Genomic DNA, 27908 nt, shown 5'->3' on the forward strand with positions numbered 1-27908 from the left:
TCTGGGTTTTAACTAGAATTTCCTTTAAAGAATGTGCTTTGTCCTAGAGGCTGTTTTCACTGATACAGTGCTTTTGGAATACTGAGGGCTTTAGGCCAAAATTTGAGTTGATGTGTGATGTATGTAGATTCAAGTTTCAGTTGTGGTCAGTATTAAGCCTCTGCTTAAAGTGTATGCCTTGTCATAGCTCTGCTATTCCCTTCTGCCAACCAAGAGAGGTTCTGAAAGATGTGTGAAGGATGGCAGGCTTCCAGCTACTTGAGTGCTTCTGGACAATGTACTTTAAAGCTGAGTGCATCCAGTTATCAAAAGAACATACCCCCTTAGGAGAGGAATGCAGAAATATTATAGAGTGAGCTATTTATATAATAAGACCATACCTGTGACCATACAATGCTTCTGAAACCCAACAATCACTGTTACTCTTCTATCTAATATGTGACAAAAAAGAGTTCTGCAGAAATCACTTACTCTCAGCTCTAAACGCCTCTTCCTTTTTGCTTATTCTGTGGCATTTCTTTTTAAGAAACCCAAACACACCAATAGCTGGGTCTACACAGACAATTGATAGTAGAGCTTTTGTCAGGCTAAATACATACATCTCCATATTGACCTGAAGTGGCATATCTACATTGCACTCAGCTCATGTCTCTCAGTGGCATGCTTAAAAAATATATACAGAGGATGGAATGCACCTAAAGACAATCATTATAGTCCACTTCAAGGCAGGATATTTTATGCAATAGCCTGCATTTGCACTATCAGTTCTGCTCTTTGAATTAACTCCTGTGATTCAGATAAAAAGTTGCCACACATGAAGAGTAGGACTGAACTACAGTATATAAAAAGTGCACTGGAATATGTGGGATGATGCTTACTTGATGCAACTTTATCTGATATCCCTAGAAACAGAATGAATGCTCAATAAAAACAGAGTGTCTGGAAGTGACCTGAGATCCATCAATGCTCTTTCGCATATTATACTTTTTGTGCCTGTTAAAATTGTAATGCATTTTAATTACTTCACTGCACCACATAAAGGCAATACATTTTTAAGAGCTCCCATTAGTGGGAATATAATTTTCTACCACCTTGATAACTTCAGATTCAGTGTTAAGTATTACAAAGTTTCAAGGAATATTTTACCTTCTTCAGACACGATGTAAAGATGACTTGAAAAATGTAGTTGTGTGTTGCTGAAAATGTTTGGCTGGGCATTGTGATGTTTGTTCATATGTGCTTGTAATGTTGCTTGTGATATTACACTGGATTTATCACATGCCATTTAAATCAAGGAATAGATTGACATGAAAGGGGAAATGGAGGACAAGAAAAAAAGGGGGCAGGAGTATGAGACCTCTTACATCTCAATACATCTAATCATAAATTAGAATGTACACATTATTTAATTGGCTAAATTGCTATACTTCTTCATATGTGTGTGTTTTAGAATGCAGTATGTGCTTAAGATGTACCCAGCCCAGAACATTTGCTTTAATGCAGCATTAGTAAATGAGAATAGTGGCATCAGATTTCAGGGAAGTGTGCCTGATTCAGAGAGGAAGCCAATTAGATTGCTAATGATGAGGACAGGAGCTTAGCAGGAAAAATTCTAGAGCCTGGTGAGAGGCAATGTGAGAAGCTAAGCTTAGAAAGAGCACTTTGCTTCCCCCACCCCCAACCTCACGTTGCACAGGTGTGCGAATTGAACATGCCAGTTCTTGAAGGTGACCTGAGATGGTCCCAGGCTCCAGGCTGCTGGGGAAAGATTGTGCTCAGGTGTACTTCTAGATTTTAAAGGGCATGTTTGTGAGGGGCCTGCTTATTTTCTAATGATTGTTTGGAGGATTCATAAAAGGAACTTGGAAGGAAATACTAGTGCAAGGTTAAGCAGACCTCCTCTTTGACCCTTCATCTGTAAAGTATTCTCACACCACTTTTAAGTGTTTGATTCTCATCCAAGGAGAAAGAAAGTAAGGCATAGGAAATTTAAAACCTACGGTATTGATTATAGCTGATTTATTCTCTTCTCATCCTTCTTTCATTCAGTTCTGGTGCTAATGTAATGTGAGTGATGCATAATCCACCTTGGAGCCCTCCAAGGATTTAGTGCTCAAGATGTTTTGGAATTGGGGCTCCTTACTTGGTTTCATTTCATTAGCTGGCAGCGCTGGGCAGAACCAGTAGAAGAAATATTTAATTACCACAGGGTCTCTTTCTCATACATAGCTTGTGAAGCCTTTTTCACCCCCATTTTTTTTCTGATCAACCCGTCCCCAGGACCCTTTATTACATTAAAGCAATGTATTAAGTAGACCTCTCTTTGCTTTGCATTGCATTACTTACACTACTAGTCATTCACTGTGGCTGAGTTTGAGATGTCATGGTCATATGCATGCTGTGATGCCCAGGTTCTCACTGATCACCTTTTGTGTGGACATATTATTCATATTGTTTGCTAAGAGGCTGAGCTGGAAAAGAGGAAGTTCCATGTTTGAATCTGGACTCTGCCACGAACTCTCTAGGTGGACTTAATCAAGCCACTAACCCTCAGCCTATGCAATATTGGGGGGGGGGGTAAGAATGCTGTCCTACCTTAAAGGGTTCTTGTAAGGATTAAAACAGGATAGTGTGTTTGTATAGCTCTTATGAGTGCACAAAGTGCTTCATATGCAAAGTATTATTAGTATAATTAAGAAGAGACAGGTTGGATTAGACCAAAGGCCGAACCAGTTCAGCATCCTGTTCTCATAGTGGCCAACCAGATACCTATGGGAAACCCACAAGCAGGAAATGAGCACAATAGCACAGTCCCCACTTGTGCTCCCCAGCAGCTAGTATTCAGATTGCGAAAACAGTGTGGTTATCAAGAGCCTTGCAGGGCAAAGTACATGATTGATGGCCTGTGTTCACTTTGATGGGTAAAAGTTGTTCAGGTTGTTCTCTCCCTTAGAGATTCAGACCCTGGGTGGCTACTCACCCACTAGTGCTCACTACAAGTTTGCTCTACAAGCATTTAGCCCAGAGAGCTACTTACAAATTATGTATAACCTAATCCTATGAATCATCACACTGAGGCATTTTGTATTTAATCTTATAAAGGAATAAAAATGGGACAAAGCCTATTGGGGATTCTGTGATGCATTTTCTGTGCATGTTGGAGTATTAAAAACATCTTCAGGCCTCACTAATGATGTTGATAGTGGGTGCATTATGTTGATGTCTCTGAAAACTTCAAAGAAATGGTCCAGGAAGACCCTTGTTCTTGAGATTCTGAACCCCCGACACCACTTCAGTTTGATATTAATAGGTATCGATATTTCATTACACCAAGCAGTATGTTTTTAGAGAGGGCAACTAGGGCTTGAGAGGCTGGAACAAAGGGTGCCATGGGTTTTGATGTCTTTATGAGCATGTCTTTCAGTGTGCAAACCTGTTGAAGTAATCCAAATTGTTTTCTTTTCATTTCATCTGAGACTACACTCATGTTTAACTTTTCTTTTGTACCCCTAAGGTGAGTGGTGTCACTTGGGGAATATCTAACCATACAAAAGTAATGGAGATTTACCTTTTGCTTGTTCTTCCCAATTAGGTGCTCACACCTTTCTGTCTGCTCATTAGGTTAGAAGCAGAACTGTAACAACTATCACATTAAATGTTCTGCCAGAATTATGAAAGTTTGCTTGATTCTGCAGACTTTCCAGAACCAAGAGTCATTTCACTGATATGGCTTGTGTAATCTGTGGATGAATGCCACTGGTAAAGAGAGAGGATGTGACCTGCAAATTCTGCAAAAAGGAGAGTCTGTTACAGAGGATTTTAAAGATTTTCCTTATAACTCTAGCAGTTGTGAAACTCTCCAGAAAATAATTCATAAACACATTATTCTTAATCATGCTGACAATTGTTCTTCATTTTCTTTTTCCAAGTTGCTGAGACCCACCCTGCAGGACAATTTGCAGTACACCAGGCTGTATTGCTTTAGAATGCAAATACCTCTTACCAGCAATGGTAGTGGTGGAGGGATTTCCTAAGATTCTCTAATTTGACTTGCAAGACAGCAAGCAGAAAAGTAGTTGGGAATATGGTGCATAAGGAAAGTGAGACTGAAGCTGTCTGTTGGATCATTTACTGTGAAATTCTGACAGCAGACTACATTATAGGCTGCCAATCTGTAGGATGGGTGCTGCAAGTACCAAAGGCAGTTTGTTGCATAGCTGCCCAAGATCAGAAAGACCTGTGAATGTGCCATAGAGTTGCACCTTTCTCTTCAATGATGTGCTGATGTGTGCTTCTTAACTAAATTCTAGAGAAAAAACAAATCTCAGACATTTGGTGGAGGGAAGAAACAAACTTTGGATTTGACTTGTAGAAACTTTGACAGCAGTATGGCCATCAGTGATATAAACATTTTTCACCAGTCAAATAGTTTAAAACACATTTCCCCCATTATGTTTACATAACAGCACTTGAAGAGGAATTTAAAAGCTTGCTATAAAGATGAGGGACATTTTTTATGTTATGGCAATAGTGTGATTTCCAATCTTCCATGGCCTTATTCCATGCTGCTTCACTATAAAGCAGGCAGACAATTTGGGTAGGTGAGTGGAGAGGTTTGCATGGGAAGAGGCACTCTGTCTCCAGCGACCAGTTGAAGAGCAGGTCACAATGTTTTGGTTCTTACCGCATGATTTCTACATTTGCACATAGTGGGAGAGATCCCTGGGAGAACTGCAATCACTCTGCTCTTTTAATATTAGGAATTGGACCTTAGATGGTCCAACAAAAAGTGCCCCCTTGCTTAAGAGTTTGAATATCACCCTTCATCAATAGATCTCTTAGGTTTTTACACGAGTAAGTCATAGAATTGTAGAGTTGGAAGGGACCACAATAACACAGTAAAATAGAATACAAATCAAATATAATGGAAAACAAACCCATAACTCCAGCACAGAGAACAAAATGGAAAGGCATTATATTTTATACATCTTTTATACCAGGCACATACATCTTAAAGAACCACCTCTGTGGTTCTTATTCTGTAAGACCAATAAGGCTACTAACAATCTGGTATATTTGTAACAGATTTTGAAAGTCTCCAGTTGTATTTGGCTGCTATAAAATATATCCTGAGGGTGTTTTTAGGAAAATAGACTTCCAAATAATGCATATTAAACCAGCCAGAATTTTTCCTCCCCTCCCTAGTAAGAATTGACAGCGTAAACGCATCTCAAAACCTCTCTTCCAGCCTTCCCCTTAGAGGGGGGGGGCAGGGGCACAACTTCTCAGAAACGGATGTTAAGCCTAAGATTTGGGATCAAAGGCCTGCATTTAAGGAAATCTAACTTGTGTGTCCTCTTTTCCCTAAGACTGCTTAGTATAGTAGTGTATAAAATATGACGTATGCATTTGGCAAAGCTAAGGACTGAGGGTGACTCCACACATGACATGGGAGATTTATTTATTTATGTATTTATTTGAAACATTTTTTTAACCTGCTCTTCACTGCAGCTGCAATATCATAACAGGGTGCAAAAAAGCATACAAAAAGTACGTATAATAAAAAGAAATATATATCAGTTTACGAATAGCCACTGGCTTTAGCTCTGAGGGAAGCCTGTAATCCCCCTCTTCCTCTGCCAGTTTCACTGCTCCAAACAAATTTGGAGCTGCCTAAACATGTTTGATTGCAAAAATTAAAATTGGTTAATCCCATCATAGATCTCTGCCATATTTGTTTGTTCTCTCTCTCTCTCTCTCTCTCTCTCACACACACAGCTAATACATGCAGACTCTTCTTAGCTACTCACTCTGCCACATGTTGAGCTGGCAGTATGAATGCTGACACTATGCATGGAATTAACTGCAGATGAGAGTCTCACACTTCTGTTTGTGGTGTCTGCAGTGAGACAACTAGCTCAATGTGTGACAACACACCTAAAATTTATTCTTATTCCTATTCTTCTTCTTATTTCCATACCACCCTTCATCCAAGGATCACAGGATGGTTTACAATATAAAAACACAAAATACATATTATAGTAAAAACAAAAATAATGCACACAAACCCCAGTTTAAAAGTCCATAGATTGTTTAATTAGCCAAAGGCCTGGGAGAAGAGGAACGTTTTAGTCATATGCAGAACAGACTGTGAGAACCAAATTTTTGATTCTTTTTACTGACTTAATGGTAGGGATAGCTGTCAAGGGCTGAGTTTCTGTATTCTGTGCTGTGATGTCAAGTGCAGTTCACATTTAGGACCTCAATACTTAAAAATGCCACCCACAACCTTGCGCATGTGAGATTCCCATGTGGGTTTTGCTTTAGTTTTGTGCTGTCCCTCCCCTCCCAAATGAACAGGTGGAGGTGAACTGGAAACTAAACAAAATAAAACCCAGATTAGGTGTGCATGCATGCAAAGCAGAGATTTTGCTGGATCATATGCAATAAGATGCAATAAGTAAGTGTGACTTCTTTAAATTGTTGTTGTTTATTTAGCTGCGTTCAGGGTGAGGTGGAAACCTAACAAGAACATTTCTAGGCTTCTGCAGTTGGACTGCAATTATAAAGTGCTTGTAAGCCTAAACAGAAAGAAAGAAAGAGCAGACTTTGCTTAGTGTAGAAGAGAATAATCATGAAAAGATGCAGAAAATCAAGCAAATCTGCTAAAATATAAGATGAAAACCCAAGAGTAGTTTTTTTTTGGTGTGTGAATGCATCTGTGAATGAATGAGATGGAGATGTAGCCTACAACTCAAAAGTGTTGGTGTGTTTCATCTCATCCTTACCCCTTATGCCTTTAAAGCTGTCAGTACAGAGGCAAAATAAAAGGACTTTTAATTATTTCTCACCAGGTGAAGCTGTCTCACTGCAACAGACTTTTAGAAGCTAGTGCTGGATAATGCATTCAGTCATCTAGTCAATCTCCAACCAGTCTGAGATTATTTGCTATGGTGGTTCCCCCGCCCCGACATGCCGAAGCAGTTCTCTCAGTCTGGATGAAATGTTATCATCCTATCTGACACTGTACCTGCTAGCATTGGATCCGATGTCAGCTCTCAGCTTTGTAGGGTGCATTGCAATGCAGCAAAATACTGAAATTTTAAGAGCTATGAGTTAGAAAAAGAAAGCAGACCTGGTTTTCAAGTGGGCTTGCTTTACAAGATAAGAGAGAACTTTTAAAGTCCCACTTGGCTAGGTACAGTTTACATTAGTTAGATGGATTTCTTCCCTACCTTGTCCTCAATGCAACACAGAACCAGGTAGGAGCCCAAGGCTTAAATATAGGAACTTAAACTTTTTTCGGTGTTAAAGCTTGAAAACAGTACCCAAAGTTGTACTTAGCATGCTGAAGGAAATCGTGCAGACACTCTTAAGCAGTGGTGTAATGTGCTCCTTGTTAACCCCTCTTCATCAACAGGTTGGGCTGTTGTGTTGATTTGCTTGATTGGCTGATTTATTAGACTTCACGTGGTTTTATGCTTTAAAAGTTCCCAAAGTAATTTAATGTGTGTGTGTGTGTGTGTGTATACAGGCATAGCGAAAAACAACAACAACCCCAAACCACACACCTCATATTAAACAGTGTATAGTATCAGCACAGTAACAATTATAGATGCTGAGCCAAAGTTACTGATGTGGCAGAAACTTGAAATTGTTTCACTGTACGTATTTATATCTAATCTGCCTGAATAGATTTTTTTCTGATAACAAGAAAAGTTAAATTCAGCATTCATGTTAAGTTTTGACAATGGCTGCTAAGAGACAACCAGCACTCTGCATCTGTTTTAGAGGAGTGAGATTTCAAATAGATAGCTGTTTCAAATTGCAAGTCTGTCTGGATCAGTGGTCTGTGTAGTTGTGTGTAGTTGGATTTTCCCTTCTTTCATATGCCTTGATATCTTTTATCTTCTTTTCTTTTGGTTTTTGTTTAAATGTCAGCCCATCAACAGTGCTAAGGAAGACTGAGCAACACTCAGTGTAGAAGAACCATAGTCATGGTTGGAAACCTAAAGGATTGTAAGGCATGACATTCATTCCTAGATGGGTTCCATTGACCAGAAATAGAGGAGTGAAAACAAAACAAAAAGTGCTGGGTAGCAGCTTCGGGCAGTGATCCAGTCAACAAACTTAAATTAATAGCTCTCTTGCCTCCTTTCATCAGGGCCAACTCTACTAAACCCTTGAGTAAAGAGCCTATAAGGCTGACTAACTCCATCTCCCTGAAACTTCTATTCAAAATTTTGTTCAACTACCTCATATGTATATGAAGCAGTTTAGTCATGCTGGCCACATGACCAGGAAAGCTGTCTGGGAACAGACAATGAGTGGTCCAAGATCATCCAGTGAGTGAGGATTTGAACCCTGGTCTTCCCTGTCCTTGTCCAATACTATAACCTTTATGCCACCACTGTTGGCTGAGGCAGTTGAGATTTGTAGTCCAACCCTATCTTGAGGGGCCCCACAATGACTACCTTGATGTATCAATAGAATGAAATCATAATAATAATAACAACAAAATTATGAGCACAAGTATTCAAACAGGCTATAGAACTGAGCCAATTTAACTGACAATATGTTAGGCTAGGACGTAACTGAGCTCCAGTTTGTATTTCTGCTCCATTCTGAACTCATTGAGTAGCTTGTGATCTCACACACCACTAATTGCCCTGCCATATAGGAGTGTGGTGAAGTGATTATGTTGATAATAATAAAAATAACTACTGTATTTAAAACCCCAGGTAAATAAAACATTGGTTCCTCTTTACTTCTGCAATAATTTATTTTTGTGTGTCTGCATTTTAAATACCCAGTTACTGCTAAGTACCCAGACTAAAATGTTTTGTTTTGTTTCAAACTGGGAAGCATTCTAAAAATACTGGGTAGCATTCACAATTTTCTTTTTCCTGAGGCTGGACAACATTCTATTCCTTTACTTTGAATTGGTAGCCAGGCAATATCTGTTACTCAATTACAGTACCTTAGAAGGCAAAGCAAAGCAAGGAGTGACAAAATCCCACTGGTACATTTTCTCATGTCAGCATATGGAGCAAGATTGTCACACACTCTGTGGTGCAGTCATATGGGGACTAAGCATAGAAAATATCGAAGTAAACATTCCTGTAAGTCTCATGCTGGGATGTCAGAAACAGGTAGATTTATTTGGCAATGTTCCTTTCTTTGACACTGCAGAAGGGTATGCAGAAACTGCGAGAAGGTAGCTATCTTGGGGACACCAAACTTTTTCCATGGGAACATTTAATAAATGATTGGATTGAACCTGAGGGGGTGAGAGAAAAAGCCCACATTACGTCGAAGAGCTTTCATATTTTTATTTTTGTCCTGGATGCAGTTTTTATTAACTCAGCTTTTATTTTTAGCTGCTCAGACTCCCACATGTTACTCTTTTTATGACCTTTACATTCGAAGAAATAAAGCTCTCTTGGACCATCATCTCATGCATATAACTGCAGCCTTCTGTTCTTCTTACTCCAGCCCTTTCCTCACTTCAGCAACCTGTGAAGCGCATGTGGCCATACCCACTATTCAGCTATCTTTATATATTTATGTTCATTTGTAACTGCAGTGCCACCCTCTGGCCATCTGTGCTGGTGGTGTTGATGTGTAGCAGGGTGGGGGGTCGGCCCACACTTACTGCCTCCGGGAAGCTGTCACAGTAGTAAACAGTTATGCTCCTGCTGCTAAGAGTCCCTCTTTCAAGATCCCTATCCATTTCCACTAACCTGGATCTGGATCTCATTGTTCTGCTAGCTCTGCGAGATGTTTCTAAGATTCATCATCCGTTGACTTTAGGCATGTTTTATCAGCTCTGTCTGTTTCCTAGGTTGCTTGTATTTTAATTGATTTGCAACCTGCCCTGAAGATGAAAGCCGTAAACGGCCTCGGTCCTATATACCTGAAGGAGCGTCTCCACCCCCATTGTTCAGCCCGGACACTGAGGTCCAGCGCCGAAGGCCTTCTGGCGGTTCCCTCACTGCAAGAAGCAAAGCTACAGGGAACCAGGCAGAGGGCCTTCTCGGTAGTGGCGCCCGCCCTGTGGAACGCCCTTCCATTGGAGGTCAAGGAGATAAACAACTACCTGACATTTAGAAAACACCTAAAGGCAGCCCTGTTTTCAATCTGTGAAGTTTTCAATCTGTGATATTTTAATGTATTTTGGTATTTGTTGGAAGCCACCCAGAGTGGCGGGGGAAACCCAGCCAGATGGGTGGGGTATTATGATGATGAAGATGAAGATGAAGATGAAGATGAAGAAGAAGAAGAAGAAGAAGGAGAAGGAGAAGGAGAAGAATAAGAAGAAGTTGAATGGAAGGGGAAAGTATGCTAAAATAAATAAATAAATAGTCAATGAACAAATGTTGGCTGCAGCCTTCTCCATATTTTGTATTGACTGCAAGGTAGCCGCTGCCATTGCACAACAGCTAGAGTATCTTTTATAACCTCCCATAGTTATATGAAAAGCCAGTGTGGTGTAGTGGTTAGAGTGCTGGACTAGGAGCTGGGCAGGTTGGGGTTCAAATCCCCACTCAGCCATAAAGCTCATAATCACAGTCTCTCCTCCTAACCTACCTCACATCACAGGGTTGTTGTGAGGATAAAAATGGGGAGGGGAACCATGCCACCTTTGTTTCATGCCATCACAACCTTGAGAGGTATGTTGGCCTCAACCACTCATAAGCTTCATGGCTAAGTGGAGATCTGAATCTGTCTCCCTTGTCCAAGTCCAGGGAGCAGAGATTATTGCTTTGCTGTTCTTAATTTTATTAAGCATTTTGTGGTTTTTATATTATATTTTATATTGTAATTTTATGTTGTGAAGTCCTGAGATCTATGGATGAAGGGCGGTATACAAATTCCACAAACAAATAAATACCACTATAAATGTAATAAATCAGTAAATAAAATATTTAAGGTGGAAGCCACCTGGCTGATTCGAAACAGCTGTTGTGTGTAACTTTGTATGCTTCTTGCGACAAAAATCATATTTTGCCTTTCCTCCTCCCTCCTCCATTCTTCCCTCTATTGTTCTTTGCATCTGGGACAGGGTTTGGGGCAATGACCCTTTCTCCCTTGTGTTTTCCTATAGTAGCTTACACACATGGATGGCCTCTGATGTGGATTGCTTTGAGTGGCACATGGTGTGCCATAAATAGTAAATATAGTGGCATAATGAGCAGTTTGAGCCAATGCAGGTGATGCAGCTTTTCTTCACTGGAACCATGTGTCTGTGTGAGCTTTTGCTGTGACAGTAATAAAAAGGGGGGTGGGGGTGGGCCTGGGGAATCAAATAAATGACAAGCTTCAGAGCACCAGAAATAGTGTCAGTCTGCTTCAGTGGGGTTGCACTTGACTCCAAAAGATACTATGGTTCAACAGTTGTGATGGATGGCAAAAAGGGAAGGTTTGACTTCCTGACAGACAGGCAGTCCTACTGGGTGCTTAAAATCTGCTCTTGGGTCTGTGCGGGTGCAGGCTGCCTCCTTTTCTTTTCCTTAAAAAAACCACAAAACTCTTTCAGGTGGAAAAAATTAATACAGTTTTGAAGCTTTTATTGCTTTTCAGTGCCAGAGCAAAGAAGGTCTTGAGGGCTGTACTGACTCACACACTGTAGATGGGCTTTACACAAAGTCAGATAAATGCTGTGCTGATCCAGTTGTTGAATCTCTGTAGGCCTCATCACTATAATATCTATTGAAGCATTTTTGACAATGTGTTTTAACCCTCAGAATATCTCTGTATTTTGGGTAGAATTGTCTGTGTTGTGCGGGTGGATATTCACCCACCCACCCATTATTTATTTATTATGTTCATACACTGATGAATATAATAAAATCTCTAAGTGGTCCACATAAAATCTGGGAGAGATCATCAGGGGGTTTGGGCTGGGTGTTCATTAGTATGTGGATGATACCCAGCTCTACCTCTCTTTCAAATCAGAACCAGTGAAGGCGGTGAAGGTCCTGTGTGAGTGCCTGGAGGCAGTTGGAGGATGGATGGCAGCTAACAGATTGGGGTTGAATCCTGACAAGACAGAAGTACTGTTTTTTGGGGAAAGGAAGCAGGCAGGTGTGGAGGACTCCCTGGTCCTGAATGGGGTAACTGTGCCCCTGAAGGAGCAGGTGCACAGCCAGGGAGTCATTCTGGACTCACAGCTGTCCATGGAGGCGCAGGTCAATTCTGTGTCCAGGGCAGCTGTCTACCAGCTCCATCTGGTACGCAGGCTAAGACCCTACCTGCCTGCAGGCTGTCTCCCCAGAGTAGTGCATGCTCTGGTTATCTCCCGCTTGGACTACTGCAATGTGCTCTGTGGGGCTACCTTTGAAGGTGACCTGGAAACTACAACTAATCCAGAATGCGACAGCTAGACTGGTGACTGGGAGCGGCCGCCGAGACCACATAACACCAGTCTTGAAAAATAAAAATCTACATTGGCTCCCAGTACGTTTCCGAGCACAATTCAAAGTGTTGGTGCTGACCTTTAAAGCCCTAAATGGCCTCGGTTCAGTATACCTGAAGGAGCATCTCCACCCCCATCGTTCTGCCCGGACACCGAGGTCCAGTAGCGAGGGCCTTCTGGCGGTTCCCTCGTTGCGAGAAGCCAAGTTGCAGGGGACCAGGCAGAGGGCCTTCTCGGTGGTGGCGCCCGCCTTGTGGAGCGCCCTCCCATCAGATGTCAAAGAAAAACAGCTACCAGATTTTTAGAAGATATATGAAGGCAGCCCTGTTTAGGGAGGCTTTTAATGTTTAATAGATTATTTTATTTCATTTTTCTGTTGGAAACCACCCAGAGTGGCTGGGAAAACCCAGCCAGATGGGCGGGGTATAAATAAATAAATAAATAAATAAATAAATAAATTATTTATTTATTTTTTTCGAGGGTCAATTTGAGTGAAACTTCTTCTAGACAGGGATTGCATCTGTCTAGAAAATAACTGTGGATATGGATGTGTGCAAGTTGCTTGCCAACAACTGAATAATTTAGAGTTCTCTAGTTCAATTCTAGACTAACAAGAAACCAATCTCAAGTACTAGTCCTAATTAAGGGAACTGAGATGTCAGCAAGAATCTGCTCGCCTACAGCTTCACTTGTGGAGCTCAAGACCCTCCCCCCACCTAAGACATGATGAGAAATAATCAAAATCTGTTAGGCATTGTGGGCATGGTACAGAAGCATTGTACAGACACGCTGAATGCTGGATGTGGTTTTCACCCCATTCAACAGCATTTTGCAATAACAGGGCAAACAATTCATATGTAGATATCAGTGTCTGCTCTTTTTTATCACTTTCACTGGATCAGGACAGTTATTACAAGTACCCAGACATGTTTTTAAAAAAAAATTTGTGGGATTGATGTTCTGACTGGAAAAAGCATAGCATCTGAATATCTGAACTGTGTATGTGTGTGGGCGAGTGAGAGAGCTTCTTAGAGCTCCCAAAGCAGCTTGCATATACATTAAAATAGTAAAATATATAAAAAATCAATATAAAGCATGATAAAAGCAAAGCGGAAAAGCAGTTTAACATAAAAACTATATAAAAAAGCCAGAAGGATTAGAAGATCTAGAGTGCCTGAGGAAGTATAAGTTTTCTAATGTGCCCGTATATCCTGATCATCAGCCCTGAGTGCTCACTGGAAGGACAGATCATGAAGCTGAGGCTCCAATACTTTGGCCACCTTATGAGAAGAAAAGACTCCCTGGAAAAGACCCTGATGTTGGGAAAGATGGAGGGCACTAGGAGAAGGGGACGACAGAGGACGAGATGGTTGGACAGTGTTCTCGAAGCTACGAACATGAGTTTGACCAAACTGCGGGAGGCAGTGCAAGACAGGAGTGCCTGGCGTGCTATGGTCCATGGGGTCACGAAGAGTCAGACACGACTAAACGACTAAACAACAACAACAAAATCCTGATCAATTGATTTATTAAAACATTTACATGCCACTTTTCGCTGTATAGTCAAAGTGGTTTTCAAACATGAAGATATAAAATACCTAAAATACAGCAATTTTAAAAAATGATCGGAACCACCTAACATACATCTGTTAATTATTGCTTCAAATGATGGTGGGAGTTCTGTGATCACTTCTCCCATAGGTTTTTTTTTATATATAATGGCAGAAGCAGACGTGGAGGAATTTAGATAAGGGAGTGAGTTAACCCATAATATTTTTCCTGGCAAACAATCCCACCTCTGCCTGTCCACCCACCCAAGCACTTTATGACCACCATCAAATCATACATTCCTGCATAAATACTCGAACAATTAATGACCACTAACAAGTAAAAGTGCCACTCAGTGTGAAACATAAAAGATTGTGTCAAATTAAATGCATGCTTTTTTAAAAAAAAAAAACACAACGCATTGAGTGAGATTCAAGTGGGGAAAGTGCAGTTATTGTGTCTCTGGGAGGCAGCCAAACACTGATGAGTAAAGGAGAATCCAGCAGGCGAGGTTCTCTTTTAGATCCACAGGCCTCAGTTTCTTTGGCAGCTCCTAGCCTTCTGTTTTTTCTCTGCAGAGAAAAGAATGAGATTTCCAAACCTTGGTTAGGTCTCCAGAACAGGAAGGAAGGCATTGGAGGTTTTTGTTTTGATGATATGTTGCTTTCTTGCGAATATTGCAGAATTTTGCATATAGAGCTGTATTCATTCCTTTTATTTACATGCCATTTCCCACACACAAATCATGCTCAATGTGGGTTACCACAAAGAAAAAAGGAATGCATTTCAAAAGCTACAAAAATAATTCCATAACATAGCAAAACAATAACATAGTAACAATTTCATTATAACATAGCAAATATAATAGCATACAAAACCCCCACATTTCAATACTATAAATATACCATGACTACATAAACAACATGCAGCATCCAAAGCAAAAATAACAGTTTCGCTTTAGTAATCTGTTTGGCTCATCCTTCAGTTGTCCATAAGGTTTGGAATCACACCTGCCGCGCAAAGCAGAACAGATTGTCATAGACCCAAGACTCCTACCTCCTCAGACCAGAGGCAAAATTGCAGTGCAAATGTGTCAACAATGTAGCCTTCAGCCATCAAATATTTATTCTTACAACATTTTTGTTTATTTAATAGTTCTCAATGAGGTGCTGTTTTATATTTGGCAGTATACCAAAAGCGCCCAAACAAATTATTCCTCTTGTTAAAAAGTTTAATGTGATGAATGAATTACCAGTAGATATTTTTCCTTAGGACCTGAACTCTAGAATAAAATAAAATTAGCTTGTGGCAGTTTATGAGCATGTGAATATTTACACAGGTGGGAGCAAAAGCTGAAATAGAGCATCTGTTAATACTTGTTATTTATAGAGGAGTCAACGTCTGAATTCTGCACCTGTCTTTTGGTTGTTTTTGCAGTTAGGTGTGTGTTAAAGATAGTAAGCATTCCATTTAGCCTATGGACCCTCAAACTTTGTATTCTTCTTTCTGAAGCTTTATGAATTATGCAACGGAAAAACCTGGGGATTAGTAACATCTGCTTCTAGAATATATTTTTTTTACCCATTATATTTCAGAAAAAGATGGACAGGGGTTTTTGTGCAGAGAACAGTGAGAGGAGCTCACCTTTGCATATCAGCCTGTTTGTACTTCTTAATTCTGTTTTTCTGCTCCATTCATTCCTGCTTCCACAGTTTCTGAACCTAGATTCAAGTGTATCCAATGCTGAGTTTTAGGGACTGACTGGGAATTATGTCAGTATACCAGAAGGGACCTGGATTAGTCTTGGCAACCTGTGCATTACACTAGCAATTTATGCACCAAGGAGACATCAAATTTCATGAGGACCAGTCTTGGCCCACTGGGGTAGAGATTGGATAGACCAATCAACTCTCAGTGATCTGCAACATAAACTGGTTGGAGGTTATGCAAATGACCAAATCTCAGGCATTTTATGCAATACTTCATTATAATCCAGGAATCTTTGATTTATGTCAAACATGTGCAGGACTCCAAACTTGCTTTGGTAAAGGGATCAAAACTACTTTATGTATGTGTTCCTTTCATCTGACTATTTGCTTCTTACACCAATTGGAGGAGTTCAGTGCTTGTATTGGTGCCTCCATGCCCCACATAGGACGAATCACAGGATGGAACAAATATCTGGATGAGGCTTTCCATGGAAAGGAGATGCTATTACTGTAGTCCATATTAGTCATCTTGTTGTTTATCTGATGGGCTGTGATCCTATCACAGGCATCATTTTTCCGCTGCATCATTTTTCTTCTTGGGGTAGACTTCTCCTGAACTTCTTTGTGTCATCTGTAAAATCCCCTATATGCATTCTAGAGATTTAGCTAAGGAGCAAGTTAATAATAACAACTTTTTCCTGAAAGCATGAGAAGCTCTTGCACAGACATGCTTCAAGGCAGACAAGCCTTGGCTGAGTAATGCTTCCAGAATCTGGCTCTTTCTACTTGAAAAAGAACAAAGCAGAGTGAAGAGGACCAAACAAAGGGGAAAAGGCAGGTGCTCACAATTAATAGATGCATTAGAAGGGAAACTCAAGGCCAATGAATGCCCCACTGAGTTGTTCGTATGCTTATGTGAAATCTTCCCCATTCCCCTCCCCCCAGCTGCAGTATGACAAAGGGAGGTGGGTTGCTGACAGGATGAATTATGGCTTCCCCCTCCCAATGTCTCTCCATGATGGAGTGACACATTTAACCTCCCCTGTTGATGCTTCTGCAGGTGAAATGAATTATGGGACCTTCTGTATCCCTTATCAGGTCTGGCCTGTCTCTGGGGCCAGTCCCAGCTGCTATGATGTTGGGAGTTCTATTTTGGCTTAATACCAAATACAAATCATGTGCATTTCTCTGTCTGAAGACCCCAGGCTGCTTGAATATGGAGTTCATATCCTTGGGGAATGAGGAGGGGGAGGGAAGAAGGGGGAGGGAGGACAGATAAAACCTGCCCAGAATTGCTAATCAGCCTCTTCCTTGTGTCCTCCCAGTCTGCAGATGGCTTCTTGCTGGGTTGTAAGCCTATCAAAGCAAAACACCTTCATTGTCAAGCTGGTGGAAAGTGCCTTATGCTTTTGTTGAATGCTCTAAAGAGGGGCTGGTGGGTTGAGCATTTTAAAGATTACCGCAGAAGTCCAATTAAGCTGGGAACTCTCCTGTGAGAAATGATCATCGACAGAACTAAAGCTACTAACAAAATATATGCTTTCCCCCCGTTAATCTACCTTGAGTAGAATCCATTGTCCATCAATTGGCAGCGGATTATGACAGTCAGAACTGGCCAGAGCAGGATGTCTTCCTTTGCTTGATCCCTGTTTTGAAAATCCTTATAATTTGCTTATTATTGCATCTGTGGTAAGTCTGTTTGGACAGCCCAGGTGCTTAACTCTACCAGGCTAAGAGGCAAATAGAGGAGTGAGACAGTACAGAAGACCCTAAAGATTTTAGAGGAAATCCATGGGAAATGGAGAAGGGGTGAGAAAGAAGTAAGTAGGGTGCCCTTAACTCATTTAGTAATGCAATTTTATAATAATACATGTTCCATTTATATTCATTGTGTACACATAGCCATGTGTATTGTGCTCTCTTGGGGTTAAGTATGCGAGATACTGCAACGTTCCCTCTCACATCAACAAGGAATGAGACTCTAATTATCCTCTTCTATGGATTAGAACAGCATATGCTATCTTGTAAATATAATAAAAGATGTATCACACCTTTCACAAATTAATTATTATTTTAGACTTTGCCTGTTCACAGACAAATATTGGTATTATTACAATTACTACCTTGGGAACATAAAGAGTTAAAGCAGGGATAGTGGAACTTGGGGAATTTGAACTTTAGTTTATATATCTACAAGCAAACAAACATAAACGTATACATTATTATTTCCAATGGCTTCTGGTCAAGTAAATGCTGTCATTTGCTCAGCCAATCTCATTTTTCTATTTTTATTTATATTTGAGCAAGCTGCATGCGACAAAAATATTTACTGTACACCAGAATTTTCATAAAGGGGAAAAAGATATAATTAATTGACATTTGACCATTTGTTTCAAAATATTTGAGTTTTCCCAACACTATAGAAAGTTTTAACATGACAGCTGAAAAGGAAAAGGGACAGTAATCATCCATCAGACTCTGATAATGTCAAGACCAGAAGATAATTTGCATTATTTGTTCACGGAAATACCACAAAGAGCTTGTGCAGTCCACATCTCACTCTGTCCTGGGTGCTCCACTTCTAAATTTCTAGTACATCATTGAACAATGCGACTGATTGAACGATACTTCCTCCTTTATCAAGTTCACTATTTGTCATGGGGAGCAAGTATACACCTGCCTCCTCATCCATTTACCTGGCTTGCTTGCTTACCTACATCTGCCTTTCCTGTGTTGACTAAGTATTTGAATTGTTGGCATCCATCTGTGTCAGAAGACAATGGAGGAGTGTGCCTTTAGGTGAAGCCACCTGTTAAAGTTACAGCACCTTCTGTGGTTGTAGAGACCAACACAGGAGAGATGTGTTTTGTTTTGATTCTGGCCTACACAGTGTTGGTTGTATTCAACAGATTTGTCCCCCTAGCATAAGGACATCCACCTACACAATGGGAATACTTCCATCTCTCCCTGTTTGCCCCATGTGCCCCTCCAAGTCTTTCCTGTTGGGTTTTTATGGGTTCCCCCCAGCAGATGATTGTGCGCAGGGAGTTTTTACAGTGTTTTTCTATTTATGGAATCAATGGATTGACCATGATTTCAATAGGTCTAACTCTGAGTGTGACTAATATAAGGTTACCAGATGTCCCTGTTTCCACAAACCAGTCCCCATACAAAATCCATTGAAGTTGAAAAGTGTCCCCGAATTCATTGGGGGAAAAAATCTGGTAAGCTTATACTAACACTGGGTGTAATCATAAGCAATACAGCGAAAGAGAACCAAATACCTTCTCTGTGTGACTGTTAGCTGCTTTTCTGATCCAGATGCGATGGAGATATCAATACTAGCTCTTTCTGGCTATTTGGGCATATTTTTCATGTTTTGGGCAGAGGCAAATCTGAGCTTAAACTTCATGTGGAAGCTACTTTCATTTAGCAAAAGAGGGTAGAAGCTGACAAAGGTTTTAATGAGAGAGATTGAGGATCTCTGGCTCTTTGTCAGGCACTGTATGGCTTGTTGTGTTCTAATAACTTGGCAAGAAGTACCTGCCAAATGGCAATGCTGAGTACTGGCTTCACATTCACAGTAGTTATTTATTAGTTGGGGCCATTGGCTTGGATGCCCCTTGTCCATGGTACTGAAATTTAGGAGTTGTGTTTCAAGCTGTAATAAAACCAAATGAGAGTTGCTTTCTTCTCCTAATAAATATAGAAAAAGAGCTATGTGGGTAGTGTGCACCATCATTATTGATCACAACCATAGATCTTCCATAACATCATATTTCATGATTATTGGAGGGTCAAAGTAGACATGACACTGGGAGAGTTGTGATTTGATCTCCTGAGATTCCGGCCTTTTTAAAAATATAGTTCTGAACAGTCATCCGGGAAGAGGGGAGATCAAATATCTGTATCATTTCTCCAATGTCAACTGGCCCACCCTATCCAGTGCTGATATTTGTTCCAGAGGGAAAACATAGCAACATATTTGGCAGAAGGGTTGGATGAATTTTCTTTTTAAAGTATGTGCATGTGTGAATAAGTTTTTGTTTTAAATCTAACAAATTATTCATCTTTTCTATTTGGACTTTCTTTCTTTTTGATCTATCTATGCCTACCAAGATTGGGGGGGGGGGGAAGTGCAGCTATTAGGTTTGTAACATCTAGTCCTCCTGATCCCTTTGCAGTGCAAATTGTCTAAAGTTACCTATTACCACATAATCAAGGCAGGTGCCTTTGGCTTCTGCAAACAAGAGGACATGGTGTCCTTGTTATGCTCCTCCAGCAGCTCGTGTATTTATCCCCTCTGAATGCTGTCCCTTAGTTCCACAGTCTGAATTTCTGTTGCATCCTGCTAAGTAGTAAATGACAGCGTACTATGTCAGTCAATGGTTTCCCTGTGTTAACCAATGAAAAGCAATTAGTCAACAGCTGTTCTGCAATTAAAAAGAAAACTGGCTGAAATCTATCACCGAAATCTCCGCAGGAAATGCTAGACCATGTAAAGTACATGTTCCAATCAGAGCTTTGGATAGATCTCACTGTGGAGTCGAATATTGACAGCAGTGAAGTGTTTAGGGACATCCAGATCTTTTTCTACACAACAGGTCAAAGTCTTTGAGCTCTCCCAGGAGTAAACTTACTTTAACAGGTTAAGGCATAAGAAGCTTCTAGGAGTCAGCCTGTCACTTCCCTTCCCATACATGATTTACTGAAGGTCTTGGGCTATAAGATCTTTATTTCTCTTTGTTGTCTGTTGACTTTCTCAGACATCCTAAGCATTCTAGTCAGTGTTTCAGTTTGTGCTAATAATGCCAAACAGCTTGCTTTCTACCTCCATTGCTCTCATGAAAAGGTCAAAAAAATCTGCACCAAAATGCTGCATAGCACTGGGCAATGGAAATTTTGCGTGCAATTTTTAAAAACAGAATGGAAATAGTTGGGTTGGAATGAATAGATAGACCTGTGGGTGGACTATGGAGGGTCTACTCCCTTGCACTCTCAACACAACCAGCTGAATTCCTTCAGGCTTCCCACACAGCTGGGTTCCTGCTGTCCACACTTTTAATTCTCTTGAATGTTTGCATTTAATAATGCATTGTTAGTGTTTAAATTATAATGTCAACATTTTTTTAAATTTCCATTGTTACATTTGTTTCACGGAACTAAAGAAAGCATATATATGGTTTCACAGCCAGGCACTGTTCAGACCTAGACTGGCTGAGGTTCAACAAGGTAGCTGCAGTATGTGCCTTTTGTCCATGCCTTGAGCTTAATCCTTCTGACCTAGATTGTCTTCCACCCACTTTAATCTCTTGCATAGTGGCTGGCAGTGGTCCTTCTATGCTGTATGAAAAGAGTCTGCCTTATAGCAAATTTGTAAAGGCACAGAAAGTTTCTACTTGGCATAGAATGGCAAGTTTGGCATAGAATAAGAGTTTCATCACACAACAGCTTTTAAAATGGATTTTGGGGGTAGGATAGGCCTAGCTTGCAGTTTAAAAATGAGCTAGTTCCTCTTTCCTAGCTGTGGAAGTAACCTTACACTTAAACCTTTTGTGGCTTAAGTAGATTCTATTTTATAGTAAGCACATGTGTCTTCAGTAACTGTGTGATTGGCAGAAAATCGGCAAGTGAACATTTGCTGCTTCTCTGTTAAGCAAAACCGAACCTGTTGAATTTCCACATGGCATACAACTCCTTGTGGCACAGAAACCCTATCAAAATAATGAGGATATGCAATGTCTCTTTAGAACCAAAAAGTGATTGCAGAGACTGAGAATTGTCCACCTTTCATAAAAAGGTTTCTCTGCCAAGGGATGTCTGTGAAGATCCTGATTCATGTTCCATGGTTGAGCCTTGGTACTGAAAACAGTCTTCGGAACTCAGATATAGCTAAATTTGAGGTCACTTTTAATTTCAATTGAAGCTTTAGAATACAAAGTATAGCACTTTGTTCAGCTATTTGCTGAAAAAGGTGATCTAATGTTTCTAAGTACAATGGACACCGCAGGTCAGGATTTCAGCACAATCAACCGAATAAACAAATGACCTGAAGCCAAAGCCTTATTTAATGCATGGCATCTTTCTGGAGGTGAACATTTCCTGAAACATATAATAGTTGAGTGATGAGTATTGCATTATAAATGGAAAATAAATTGAAAGGAGGGGACTTCAAAGGGTTTTCTAGCCCTGTTCAACCTCTTGCCCAAAGGCAGTGATAATATAATATATAATTTAAGCTTGATCATAAATAGCAAACTGGGAAATCTCAACTGTGTTGAGAAAGCATCTAGGTAAATATCTTTACTCTCTCTCTTAAAAAGCCAGTAAGTTTTTAAAAGTGAATCTCACTAAAGCCTCACTCTGAAATTCAGTATTCTGTTTATGGTTAATCATGTTCAGAAAAATGGATGTTTGAGTTCTCGAGGATTACTACATACTAAGGAGATCATCTTGTCATTTTTAATTTTCATTCCTTCTTAAAGGGGGGGGGGCAACAAAATTGTTGTTGTTGTTTGTAACTTAGCACATAGAGGTTTTTCCTATTCTATTCTGTACCCAGAAAGATAATTGGCTTAAAATAGACAGCTGTCCTAAGAAGTACTGTATCCCAGGTTTCCTGTAGCACACACTGGCCTTTATGAAATGATGTTCATAAATGAATACATTTATGACATTTTTTTCCAAGTTCTTTGGACATTTTACAAACATAAAACCACTTAAGGACAAAACACAAACAAGAATAAGCTTTAAAACAATATCTGTGCTGTCAATATAAAAATAACCACAGATCTGCATCAAAGCATCATGAAATTAATATATGCTCTGTCCAAAACCAGAAATATGGAAGACCATAAAATAGGCACTGGTGACCCTCTTTGAGGAGGGCATTCCATAACCAGGGCACCACCACAAAGAATGTCCTGTCCCTAATGGCCGCTTGCCTCACTCCATTAGATGACGGGCCGCTGATGAAGTTCTTCAGAACTGGGCTGGTCCTTCAGGTTACCTAACCCCAAGCTATTTAGGACTTTGATGTATAGTACCAACTAGACTAGGGACGTGGGTGGCACTAGGGACATGGGTGGTCAGAAGCGGCTTAGTCATGCTGGTCACATGACCTGGAAGCTGTACGCCGGTGCCCTCGGCCAGTAAAGCGAGATGAGCGCCGCAACCCCAGAGTCGTCCGTGACTGGACCTAACGGTCAGGGGTCCCTTTACCTTTACCAACCAGACTGGGAGCTGTGCTATGCAGGGGTGGTCATTGTTGAACACTTTACAAGGGCCACTCCCCTGAAAGGCCCCCAGTGCTATGCTCTGGAAGTTCCTGGTCCAGCTAATCACCCTTAAATGGTGGGCTGATGGAGAAGGCCACATGTCTTAAAACATTTTAACAATTAAGAAGAAATACACAGGCTTCTTAGTGTGGTAACATACCTCTGCCAACAGGCAGGCAATTCTGATAGACATAGGCCCTGTCCTTTGCCCAGCCTCTTAGGTGTGAGAATCCAGTTTTTGTATCTCCACATATGCCAGTCCTTCAACTTTCCAACATGAGAATTTAATTCCATCTTTGCAAATGTCACCCAGTGCCTGTGTTATTATTCCTTGTATTGACACTTCCCTTCTGAAATTTATGACATGAAGACAGAATTCAGTCGTGTGGAAGAAATTATCTTTTATCTTTGAATAACAAAGAAGTGACTGCTCATTTGTGTCATCTCTCCTCCACTTTCTCCTCTATCTATCTTTTGCTTACTCATTGTACCACTACAGTATAGTTTGCTTCTTTGGCATTTATTCTCAAAAGTTGACGTAGTCACTCTGAACACTTTCTGAATGCTGTGGTTCTTTCTGAAATTCACCCACACCTACTACAATGCCTTGAGGTAAACCAATGTGAAGTGCAAGTTTAAAAGGGGAAGAACATTTTAAATTAGTAATATTTTCATTTTTTCTTTCTTTCAGAAAGCGGGGGAAGGGGACATAACTGATGTATTTATAGATATTGGAAAAAATATGAGTCATTGACTTGAAACTCTGAAATCTAGGTTTAATTTCTGAAATGTTAACTCCCTGGTAATATTGAAGAAGTCACTGATAACTCAGACTTCAAGCGGTCCTTAGGGTGCAAAACGTGATATAGCAAACTGTGTTTATGATGTAGAATGTAAGGTCCCATGCTTTATGCCATTTTATATAAATGGTGCTTTCTGTATTTATCAAGGATTAGCTTATAATGTGATAAGCTTGCCATCACTGTTGGGTGTTGTATCCATGTCCTCGGAGTGTGCATTTGTTCTGGGGTAAATGAGAAGTTGAACAAAATAGCTGAACAAAATTCAGTTACATTTATTTTAATTTTTAAATGAACGTGTAATGAATGATTGGGCACAAATGCACACCCTTCATGTCTATTTGTTCCATTTGTGGTATTCAGTAGCATCTCCAGGGATGGCAAGAGAGTTGGTGTATGGGAGCAGACATTTCTGACTGCTCCTAGTGGCCATTTTGTTTTCCCAACAATTCCCAGGTGTATTGTGAGGCATTGGGGAGGGGGAACTGTGGAAGCCCTCACCATTTACCTTCCAGAATGTAATTAAATCAGGATGTTCTAGGGGAAACAAAATAGTGACCACCATAATTGGCTGCTGCTGCTGGCCTGCTCTGCTGCAGCCTCGTGGCACCAACAGAATGGTTTTATTTAAAAGTTTATGTATATATTTACATGTATATATTTACCAGAGAAGTGTCTTAGCCAGGCATCCCCAAACTTCGGCCCTCCAGATGTTTTGGACTACAATCCCCATCATCCCTGACCACTGGTCCTGTTAGCTAGGGATCATGGGAGTTGTAGGCCAAAACATCTGGAGGGCCGCAGTTTGGGGATGCCTGGTCTTAGCCTTTAGCAAACAGGGCCGTCTTAAGCGCCCCTGGCACCGTGGTGCGCCGGATCCCTCCGGCGCGCCCCCCCCCGCCCTGTTTCCCAGCACGGTGGGCGGGCAGGCACAGAACGGTTGCCGTGGACGCAGCTGCGTGGTGGACCAGCCGGCCAGTGGGCGGGCACAGCTCGCGGTGCCCACCTGGTGGGCTGGCGGCGTGGTGCCCTGTGCCACCTAGCCTGGCCGTAGGGCCGGCCCTGTTAGCAAAGTGGAGTGATTTATAGCATCATGAGTGTCAGTGCCATTGCCTTCAAATGCTGGAAATAAAGAGGCAAGACACAAGGTATGGGATATAAGCATAGCTGCCAAGTTATCCCTTTTTTTAAGGGAAATTCCCTTATGCTGAATAGGCTTCCTCGTGAGAAAAGGGAAAACTTGGCAGCTATGGATATAAGTAGGGCTGCTTTACTAAACTACAGTATTAAGAACTACGGAACTGCATTTGGGGGGGGGGATTATGTGTAGGAAATACTCAGTTCTCTGTCAGACCCATAAGCCTGCCATGTAGGACGAACCTACTCTGCAGGACTGAAAAGGTGGTGTTAACTCCATCTCTTCCCCCCTGCCACAACCCTTACTGGGGAGGAGGGAGGCTTTTTTAATTCACACCCTCTTCATACCCCACAACTCAAAGTGAGTGGCATTGATTAACCTCCAAAGTAATCCATACACTGCCTTATGTGCCACAGAGCCTTTTGTGGAATCACTGTTCACCTGAAAGATACCTCAGGGTACTCACCAGTTGTTTCAACCTTTTTCCTTTCCCTCACACAGCTTCCAAGTAACCAAATTAAACCAATCAACCTAATTATCCACCTCCCACCGCTAACAGCACCTTCCCAGCACTGCAATTGGCTTCAGTCTCAAGGAATGCTCGGTGTGAACAGTCCATGATATTGAGCTGTACAAGCAGTTCCTTGACATGTAATTCTAGCATGTACATAGCTGCCAAGTACCCTGTTTTTCCCGGGTAACCCCCATATTTTCTTACCGTTTCCTGCAGGTGCCCCGAATGGCAAAATACCCCATATTCCCCCGGATTACGGAGCTCCTGCCATTAGTCGCTTCTACGCACTTCTGGACATGCATAGAAGCGACTTCCGGTGCCACTGTGCCCATTTCCAAAATGTCCGCAGCGCCAGAAGTAGCTTCTATGCACTTCCGGACATGCATAGAAGCGACTTCTGGCGCTGCAGACATTTTGGAAATGGGCACAGTGGCATTGGAAGTCACTTCTACACATGTCCGAAAGTGCATAGAAGCGACTTCTGGTGCCACGGCGCTGCTGATCCCGGATTTTCCAGTCCGGAACTTGGCACCTATGCGCATGTATTGAAGCCTCCACTTGAACACATACACGAATGGAGTCTCAGAGAAAGCAGGTTTAGGAAGTAGAGGACAGTTGTGTCTTGGCATATTCTCATGAACACCCAACTAGTTAATAAAAGCCAGAAAACAAATTTTAAGGTCAAATAAACATGACACTATATTTTCATTATGAAACCAAGTACAATGAGATAAATAATCAAATAGCAGACAGTGACCGGTGAAAAGTAATTTCGGGTTTTAATACTCTTTCCATTTTAATAATGCAATGTTATGGTAGCAGCAGAAGGTAATTTTCAAAATATGAAGTTTTATCTTGGACATGTCTTATAGCTTCATGGGTTTTATGGATTGAAAATGGGTAATAAAATATTGTATTACAAAAAAAGTGTCATAAGCAAACTCTGTCCCATCATGAGCTATGTTTGCAAAAGGGCGTCCCCACAGCAATCTGCAGGACTAAGCAAAAGAGCTTGAGTGCTTGACAGCAAGTTGGTTACCACAGATCCTCCAAGTGTCCCTATTTTCCAGGGACGTCCCTGATTTAGAGAAGCCATCCCGGTATCTGATTTGATCCCAGAATGTCCCACTTTTCCTTAGGATGTTCCTATTTTCATTGCAGAAATGTTGGGGGGTATGTGGTTATCCATCCCCCAACCGTCTGAAAGCATAGAGAAGGTTTTATAATGTTTAATGTTGTCTTACATTTTTATATATGTTGGAAGCTGCCCAGAGTGGCTGGGGCAACCCAGTAAGATGTGGGGGGTATAAATAGTAAAATTATCACTATGGAATGGGACATCCCTATTTTCATTGGAGAAATGTTGGAGGGTATGTTACCAATGAAATCGGCACACAGTCATGCACACCCTATAGCCCAAAGGAGAACTCTTGCAAAGGAAAGAAATAACATCCCTTGATACTTTGGAAAAAATATACAGTACTAGCAATTAAAATAAATGATTACAATTTGAGCAAAACAGCTTGCTTCTTCTTGTCATGGAGAAAGAGAATTGTCAATATTCAGACAGGGATTAGACCAGAATAAACTGTGTGTATTGCATAGCTGCCAAGTTTTCCCTTTTCTCGCGAGGAAGCCTATTCAGCATAAGGGAAAATCCCTTAAAATAAGGGATAACTTGGCAGCTATGGTGTATTGTTATTTTGTGGAGTGAGATCCCTTGAGATCCCTTCATGGATCAATGCCTTGTCGTGGCGAAGGGGCTTGAATAACTCGGAGAAGCTATGAGCTATGCCATGCAGGGCCACCCAAGATGGACAGGTCATAGTGGAGAGTTTTGACTAAACGTGATCCACCTGGAGAAGGAACTGGCAAGCCACTCCAGTATCCCTGCCAAGAAAATTCCATGGACAAAGACAACAGGCATATAAAAGTTATGACGCTGGAAGATGAGCCCCTCAGGTCAGAAGGCGTCCAACATGCTACTGAGGAAGAGCGGAGGACAAGTACAAGTAGATTCAGAGCTGATGAAGCGGCTGGGCCAAAGCCGAAAGGCCGCTCAGTTGCGGATATGCCTGGAAGCGAAAGGAAAGTCCGATGCTGTAAAGAAAAATATTGCATAGGAACCTGGAATGTAAGAACCATGGATGGAGGTAAGCTGGATGTGGTCAAAAATGAGATGACAAGAATAAATATCGACATCCTGGGCATCAGTGAACTAAAATGGAAGGGAATGGGCGAATTCAGTTCGGGTGACTATCATATCTACTACTGTGGGCAAGAATCCTGTAGAAGAAATGGAGTGGCCCTCATAGTCAACAAAAGAGTGGCAAAAGCTGTAATGGGATGCAATCTCAAAAATGACAGAATGATCTCGATACGAATCCAAGGCAGACCTTTTAACATCACAGTAATCCAAGTTTATGCACCAACTACCGGTGCTGAAGAAAGTGAAATTGACCAATTCTATGAAGACCTACAACACCTTCTAGAAATGACACCAA

At 41.1% G+C, this 27908-nt stretch overlaps 1 protein-coding gene across 1 annotated transcript in view; it reads left to right on the forward strand.

Moving 5' to 3' along the window:
• Positions 1-27908, forward strand: part of BRSK2 (BR serine/threonine kinase 2) — a 377628-nt gene that overhangs the window by 126776 nt on the left and 222944 nt on the right. The window lies entirely within an intron of this gene.

This window comes from Zootoca vivipara, chromosome 1 (assembly GCF_965207765.1).
Source record: "Zootoca vivipara chromosome 1, rZooViv2.hap1.1, whole genome shotgun sequence".
NCBI lineage: Eukaryota > Metazoa > Chordata > Lepidosauria > Squamata > Lacertidae > Zootoca > Zootoca vivipara.